Here is an 8740-nt window from a genome sequence, read left to right on the forward strand (position 1 = left end):
CAATCTACTGAGCATCACCAGCCAGGGCAGCAAGATTGTTTTTTTAACTCTCATAATTTCACAATCAAAAGATTAACAATCAAATGGAAAAACAGGCCAAAAGACAGGAATAAACCATTTATAACAAAAGAACTTGAAAAGTCCAATGATCTGGAAAAGATGTTCCATCCAAGTAGAAAACAGGGAAATGCAAAACTAAAACAATAATAAACCCTCTGCCTCCCAGGACCACATCCACACCTTCCCTTTCTCCCTCTTTTTCCCCATCACCCGTGCATCTGCTCTAAGTATCTCCGTGGGACTCGCAACCTGGGGAGCAATGGGCAGTAGAAGCTCCTCCCGGGCTGACCCCCTGGTCCTGTCTCCAAGGCCGCCTTTGCTCTGACTTCCCAGGGAGCTGAGGCAGCCCAGGCTCTCCTGTTGCTGCTCCTATGCTGAGCCCTTCCTTGTTTCACTGTCCCCGCTTTAATAAACGTGCTCTCAAAGTCCCCTGGACTCGTGCTGTGAAATCTTTCCTGTGTGAAATCAAGAACCCACACACTTACCAGCCAGCCCGACGAAGACCTGCTCCAGCCCAGGCTCCTGTCCAGACACGTGTTAACCCAGATGCACAAGAACAATGCACTGGGCTTGCCTAAGTCAAAGACAGATCTTTTCTAAAAAAGTCGCATTCTTAGGGTGTGACTACCCACAAGACCGGCCCAGCTAGGAGTTCATGATCAGGTCACCCTGCAAGGTTACTTTCCATCATGTGCGTGTCAGCTTCACACAGAAGCCCCTTTTCCGTCCACAGCAGAGTCCCTTAGCCATGAGGGAAGACAAGGAGGTATGATTAGTGATGCCGAACATCCTCCCGTGTGCGTATTGACCATTGCGATGGGTTCTTTGGGGAAATGTCTAGTCAAGTTTTCCACCCGCTTTTTAGTTGGGCTGACTTTTTTGTTGTTGACTTGTAGTAGTTCTTTATATGTTCTGGATGATAATCCCTTATCAGATATGTGATTTGTAGGTATTTTTTTACTCTGTTGATATATCGTGTTGTTCGATGTACAAAAGTTTTTAATTTTGGTCAAGTCCAAAATGTCTATTTTTTTCTTTTGTTGCCTGTGCTTTTCAGGTCATAACCAAGAAATCATTGCCAAGGCCAATGTCATGACGTTTTCTTTCTGTGTTTCCTTCTAAGAGTTTTATAGTTTCCATTCTTTTATGTATTTATTTTTAGAGAGAGGAGATGGGAAGGAGAAAGAGTGGGAGAAAAACATCAGTGTGTGGTTGCCTCTCGTCTGTCCCCTGCTGGGGACCTGGCCTGCAACCCAGGCATGTTCCCTGACTGGGAATCGAACCCGCGACCCTTTGTTTCACAGGCCTCTGCTCAATCCACTGAGCCACACAAGCCAGGGCTCATTCTTTTTTTTTTTTTTTTTTAATAAGAGAGTTTATTTAGAAAGTTACAAAGGTAGCAAAAGTGAGCCGTAGAAGAAATGGGTTAAGGAAACAAGTTACAAAAGCAAATGAAGGCCCTTGGAACTTAGGAAAGTATTCTTGAAAAGAAAGAGTCAAAGGGGCTTGCTCTGGGCAGGAGAGCAGAAAGGAGGGGAGCGGGAGGAGAAAGCACTGCGGTTTTCATTCTTATGTTGAAGTCTTGATCCATTTTGAGTTAAATTTTTTTAATGATTTCAGGTTATGGGTCTAACTTTGTTCAGCACCATTCATTCAAAAGACTGTCTTGCCCTGGCTGGTATGGCTCAGTGGATTGAGTGCCGGCCTGTGAACCCAAAGAGTTACCAGTTTGAGTCCCAGTCAGGGCACATGCCTGGGTCATGGGCCAGGTCCCCAGTAGGAGGGTGTGGGAGAGGCAACCACACATTAATGTTTCTCTCCTTCTCTCTCTCCCTCCTTTCCCCTATCTCTAAAGATAAATAAATAAAATCTTTTAAAAAGTAAAAAATAGCCCTGGCTGGTGTAGCTCAGTGGACTGAGTGCGGGCCTGTGAACCAGACAGTTGTAGTTCAATTCCCAGTCAGGGCACATGCCTGGGTTGCAGGCCAGTTCCCAGCAGGGGACACATGAGAGGCAACCATACATTGATATTTCTCTCCTTCTCTCCTTCCCGTCCTCTCTAAAGATAAATAAATAAAATATTTTTTTTAAAAAAGTAAAAAATAGCCCTGGCTAGTGTAGCTCAGTGGATTGAGCTCGAGCCTGCGAACTAAGGGATCACGATTTGTTTCCCAGTCAGGACACATGCCTGGGTTGCAGGCCAGTTCCCAGCAGGGGACACACAAGAGGCAACCATACATTGCTATTTCTTTCCCTCTCTCCTTCCCTTCCCCTCTAAAGATAAACGAATAAAATCTTTAAAAAGTAAAAAATAAAAAGTAAAAAATAAATAAAAAGACTCCTTTTCCCAATAAGTAATGTTGTGCCTTATGTTTTCACAATGACAACTAAATCAGAACAATGCAACATGCTGTACTGGCCAAATGAAACACCTGCAGACTCTATTTTGGCCCAAAGGCACTAATTCACAGCCTGTGCCTTCACTTTCACATTAGATCTTCCCGATGAACTAAGGGGAGGTCGAGAGATTTAGTGCTGCCTGTCAGGGCCAGCCAAGCACTGCACCGGGTACTGGCAGGAAACTGGTCAAACACCTAGTAGGTTCAAGTCTTAGCATGAAGCCGTTCAAAACTGAATGAGAGCCCTGGCTGGTGTAGCTCAGTGGATTGAGCGCGGGCTGCGGACCACACAATCATGGTTCGATTCCCAGTCAGGGCACATGCCTGGGTTGCAGGCCAGTTCCCGGTTCCTGGCGGGGGACGCATGAGAGGCAACCATACACTGATATTTCTCTCTCTCTCTCTCCTTCCCTTCCCCTCTAAGATAAATAAATAAAATATTTTTTAAAAAAAAACTGAATGAGACATGTGAAAACAGAGTTTTATTTTAGTATCATGTGAGTAAATGCTTATAAATAAAGGGACTGAGGAGAAAGTAAGTAAAGAAAAGGGAATTAGAGTTTTAAAAAATGGGGAACAAAGGGAGGGGAGTAGAAAAACAAAACAAAACAGAACAGTAGTAAAATGCCAAGCTGGATCCATCAGACTGAACATCTGTCAAAATTTCGTCACCAGACAGTGAAAACAAAGATAGTATAAAAGTAAATATATACTCTTGATGAGTCTGTACATTTATTATTATTATTATTTTAATAAATAATAAGCTTCATTTCTTTTTTTTAAGACTGTATTTATTTATTCTTAGAAAGGGCATGGGAGGGAGAAAAAGGGAGAGAAACATCAATGTGTGGTTGCCTCTCATGTGCCCCCTACTGGGGAACCTGGCCCACAGCCAAGGCATGTGCCCTGACTGGGAATCGAACCGGGGAATCCCTGGTTCACAGTCTGAAGGAGCTCAATCCATTGAGCCACACCAGCCAGGGAAATATGCTTCATTTCTTAAAACAGCATTAGACTTAAAAAAAAAAAAAAACTAAACAGAAAGTACCAAGTTCTCATAAGCTCCTTTTCTCCAAGCAGTTTTCCTTATCTTGTGGCGGCATGGTACATTTGGTACAATAAGTGAAACAATATTGATATATTTTTGTTAACTAAAACCCGTAGTTACATCAGGGTTAACTCTTTGTGTTATACACTTCAATGGGTTATGCCAAATGCATACTTTCCCGTACCCACTATTGGCATATCGTACAGTATTATACGGAATAGCATCGCCGATCTACTAACAATCCCTGTGTCTGCCCACACATTCCCCTCCTCTCCCTGCCCAACTCCAGGCATCCACTATCTCCACAATTTGCCTTTTCCTTTATAATTAAAATCATAAAGTATGTCATCTTTTTTAAAAAGATTTTATTTATTTATCTTTAGAGAGGAAGGAAAGGAGAGAAGGAGAGAAACATCAATGTATGGTTGCCTCTCGCGAGTCCCCCGCTGGGAACTGGCCTGCAACCCAGGCATGTGCCCTGACTGGGAATCGAACCGCGATCGTGTGGTTCACAGGCCCGCGCTCAATCCACTGAGCCACACCAGCCAGGGCAGTATGTCATCTTTTCAGACTTGTTTCTCTCCCTTAACAATGTGCAATTAACAGTTTTCCATATCTTTTTGTGGCTTTATATCTCATTTATTTTTAAAAATATTTCACTTATTTATTCTTTGGAGAGGAGAAGGGAGAGAAACCTGACCCACCACCAGGCATGTGCCCTGACCAGGAATCAGACGGGTGACCCTTTGATTCACAGGCCCGCACTCGACCACTGAGCCACACCAGCCAGTTGTATCTCATTTCTATTTTTAGCTGAATAGTATTCCATTGCATGGATGTACCTCTGTTTGTTTACCCATTCACCTATTCAGGGGCATCTTGGTTTGCATCCAATTTTTGGCAATTGTAAATAAAGCTGGTACAAACATTTGTGTGCACATTTCTGTGTGAATTACCTAGAAGCGTAGTTGCTGGGTTATTTGGCAAAACTGTGTTTAGCTGAGTGAGCAACTGCCAAACTGTTTTCCCAGGAGACTGCACTGTTCCCAGCCCCATGGGCGATGAGCAGGAGCTCCCGCTGCTCAGCACCCCCGCCACCGCCCGCTGCTGTCAGTGTTCTGGATTTTTGCCATTTTAATAGGTGTGTGGTGGCATGTCGTTGTTGTTTTAATTTGCTTTCCTCTCGTGATGTAAGACGTGGAGCATCTTTTCACATGCTTACTTGTCATCCATGTATCTTCCTTGGTGAGGTGTCTGCACAGCACTTTCGCCCACTTTTTACTTGGATTGTTTTCTTTAGACTGTGAATTTTGTGGCCTTTTAAGATAGCAATTTATTTATCTCTATTAAAATTTAAAAAGCACATTCCCAGTGATTCAGCAGTTCCACTTTTTAGAACAGCTTGTGCATAAGCAGAGGAGTTTTATATCAAATCAGTCTTGCCCTCAAATTCACGCCACCTAATACCAAAGAGTGCCTCATAATTAGAAAGGGCTCAAGGCAATAAGTGGGTCAAATCTCCGACCTGCAATCTCCTTTCCTTCCCTTCCATGCATTTCTTCCACTAGATCCAGCACCTGCACACACTCTTCAAGGTCTCCAAATTGCTAAGTAAAACCGAAGGAGTATTTCTCCACAGATAGAGGTATGAGAACAGAGCAGTGAGACAGGAGGCTTTTTCCTCCAGTGTGTTACGGGACAAAAGAGGTCCATTCGCCTGTGCACATCAAAGCCGGATCAAAGTGAACAGGAGCCCTGGACAGGTAGCTCAGTTGGCTAGAACACTGTCCCCAGTATGACTGTGGGTTTGATCCCCAGTCAGGGCACATGCAAGAATCCAGAAATGAATGCATAGAGAAGTGAAACACAAACTGATGTTTCTGTCTCTCTCTAAAAAATCAATCAATAATTTTTTTAATAAGGCAAATGGGAGTTTTCAGCCAAGAAAGAAAGGGTTTATAAGAGGAAATGGTACCAAGAGGGGAGTCACAGGTAAGTTAGTGCTCAAAGACCTGGGTCCACAATGGCTGCCAGGGAATGGGTTCCACAGGGGAAAACCATTAACCATGGCAGCCAAAGGAGCTGGGGCCATGGGCTCTACTGGTTGGTTGGGGCCAGTGTAAGGAATAGTTGATCATTGTGTTGGGCCCCGTCGTAGCCACGGCATTGTTCTGTCTGGTTTCACGAGGCTGTGGTCTGTAGGGACGTTCTGCGACAATGAGCCTGGGGCTGAAACACTACCGAAGTCAACATGGTACCGTTAGCTGGACCGAACTCTGTGTCTGTGGTCAACAGACCTGAGGCTTTGCTCTGAAGCCCGTTTGATGCGGACCAGAACCAGATGTTCTAAGGGCTTCAGTGTTTAAGGAAGGAAGTAGACAGACAGACAGAAAGGAAAATGGGTCACATTAAAGAAACGCTTATTCCATTGCTCAATCCAAGCTTGAACTCCAGTTTGGCAGTGATTTCCAAGGTCAGGTTCTGAGCTACATGGGGAAATCTGTCTTGTTAGTTTATTGTTACGTGGCATTTTATGTCCAAAATGATATTACCCAGGGTGTTCACTCTTTTGATAGCTAAGATTTGGCTTCCAATAGCTTTGAACTTGCAAAGAATTTCAACTCTTCATCATCAAAGATATTGAAAAAAATATAGTAACAGTTTCTGGAGCTTTTCTCCCCCCAAAAGAAGAGGTTTATAAATATGACCAGACTCATATCTCATGTACACAAAATCTGAAGCCAACTACCCTGGGAGAAAAGGGTAGTCATATAAATGACTGAGAAGTCATTATATCCCTACCTCAGAGAACCTCTTAGGAGATGAATGAGGGCAAAAGAAAATCAGAGGAAAGGAAAGGAAGAAAGATTTGCCGTAGAAACCAGAAACCAAAATTTAAAAATAGCTCTATAAGGATAAACTGGATTAGTCAAGGACCTCATTCGCCTCCACTGACCTGGAGGGACAGAGTTGAGGCTGTGGCAAGTCCGTGGGTTCCCCCTGGTGGCCAGAAAGAGAATGGCCTCCGTGAAAGAGGAAGGGGGACTTCACCTCTCAGGCTAAGAATCCTCAAGGATGTTAAATTATGCAGAAAGGTAAAAAGGAACAAACAGACACAGAAGAAGTGTCCCAGCCAAAGCTTTCGAGTATAAAGCCAGGCCGGAAGCGGTGAGGTGCAAGCAGAGAAGAGTGACTTGTAGAGGAAGGACTAGGGCATCTCGGTGGAGGGTGGGACATGGCCGCCTTGCTCCCCTACTGCACCAATGGAGGTGTGAGTCTAGATGCCACAGATGAATGAAATACAATATAACAAGTTCGTGGAAGTAGGAGTGATTTGTTTTTCTTTAGGAATTCCTTTAATGCTACTATAATAATGGGATGAAAGTGATGAAATTACACAATTCTTTAAAAATAAAGAAACCCAAGAGACCAGCTCTCCAGACCTCCCCATCCAGGGAACGATGAGCCTCAGGCCGGTGCCTTAATAACTAACTGACTCTGGTTTCCTTTGACTCTGTCCCTTGATTGCCGTCCCAACTTCCCTTTACCCTCTACTGTTTTCCCTCCTTCCTTCCTTCTTTCTTTTTCTCATTTTCTGATAAGTGTGTCAGTTATTTGTAGATTATTTTGGAATTGTTACACTCATGACCATATAATCCACAAGGAGTAACTCTAGTTTTAGCCTTAAAAATCCTTATAATTTTGAAATTACTTTTAAGATTTACTGAAGCAACTAAGATGTTCAGTGCAATTTGAATACAGACGATGATAACAGGGATCCTTGTTCTGGTCTTGATCTTAACTTCTAAATGATTCACTATTTACTTAATGGTTGCTGTAGGTTTTAGCAGGTACCTTTAACAAGTTGAAGACATTTTCTTCTATTCCTATATTGTCAAAAGTGTATTGTTATGAATAGAAGCTGAATTTTGTAGAAGGTTTATTCTACTTCTGTTAAGAGAATCATATGACTTTTCCACTTTATCTGTCTTTTTAAAAGATTTTATTTATTTATATTTAGAGAGAGGGGAAGGGAGGGAGAAAGAGAGGGAGAGAAACATGTGGTTGCCTCTTGGACACTGAGGCAACTCAATACACTGAGCTACACCAGCTGGGGCATACCTCTCTCTCTCTCTCTCTCTAATCTCTCTCTCTAAGATTTTATTTATTTATCTTCAGAGGGGAAGGGAAGGAGAGAGGGAGAGAAACACCAATGTATGGTTGCCTCCTCATGCATCCCCTGCTGGGAACTGGCCTGCAACCCAGGCATGTGCCCTGACTGGGAATCAAACCTCAACCCTTTGGTTCACAGGCCCACGCTCAATCCACTGAGCTACACCAGCCAGGGCGCTCTTTTATTTTACTTTTTTTAAAAGTTTTTTAAAGATTTTGTTTATTTTTTTTTTTAGAGAGAGGGGAAGGGAGGGAGATAGAGAGGGAGAGAAACATCAGTGTGTGGTTGCCTCTCATGTGGCCCCCACTGGGGACCTGGCCTGCAACCCAGGGGCCCTGACTGGGAATTGAACTGGCGACCCTTTGGTTTGCAGCCCATGCTCAATCCACTGAGCTACACCAGCCAGGGCCCTTTTATCTCTTAATGTGATAAATGAATCAGTCATTTTTCTAAAGTTAATCTATTCTGGTCTCCTAGAATAAACTCTGATATGTTACTTTTTATATAGTTCTGGATTTGGCCTACAAATGTAGCAGATATTGCTTTTCCTAAACCCCACCCACAGCTTTGTAAATAGCTTCTGCATTAAGCTTGTTTCAAATTATCCATTTTGAGTGCTGCCATCTGTTTCCTGGCAGGTCCCTAACTGATACAGTGTGTTTGATTAATGGGTATTAGTTGAGACTAGTTGGAGCATGAAGTGTGTGTGATGAAACAGTGAAACATCGTGTTGGAACAGGAGGCTGAGAGCAGATGGTGAAGAGGAGCTTGTCTTTCAGGCCAGAGTCCTGCAGGCAGTGGGAACCTTGGAGGGTTTTAGACCAGGAGTGGCATGTTTTAAAAAAAAACTAACTTGGCATCTGCATACAGAATGGTTTAGACACTAAAGATGGGGAGACGGGTTAGGAAGTGATTGCAATTACTATTACAGGAAGATAATATTTTATAACTATCAGATTGGCAAAGATTCAAACATTTGATAGCATACTATGTGGATAAAGATGTGGAGAAACAGCAGTCTCAGATGTTGCTAGAGAGTGTGTACATTCTTTGGAAGGC

The sequence above is a fragment of the Sturnira hondurensis genome, unplaced genomic scaffold, assembly GCF_014824575.4.
Source record: "Sturnira hondurensis isolate 20B ecotype Veracruz unplaced genomic scaffold, ASM1482457v3 Scaffold0000880, whole genome shotgun sequence".
Lineage (NCBI taxonomy): Eukaryota > Metazoa > Chordata > Mammalia > Chiroptera > Phyllostomidae > Sturnira > Sturnira hondurensis.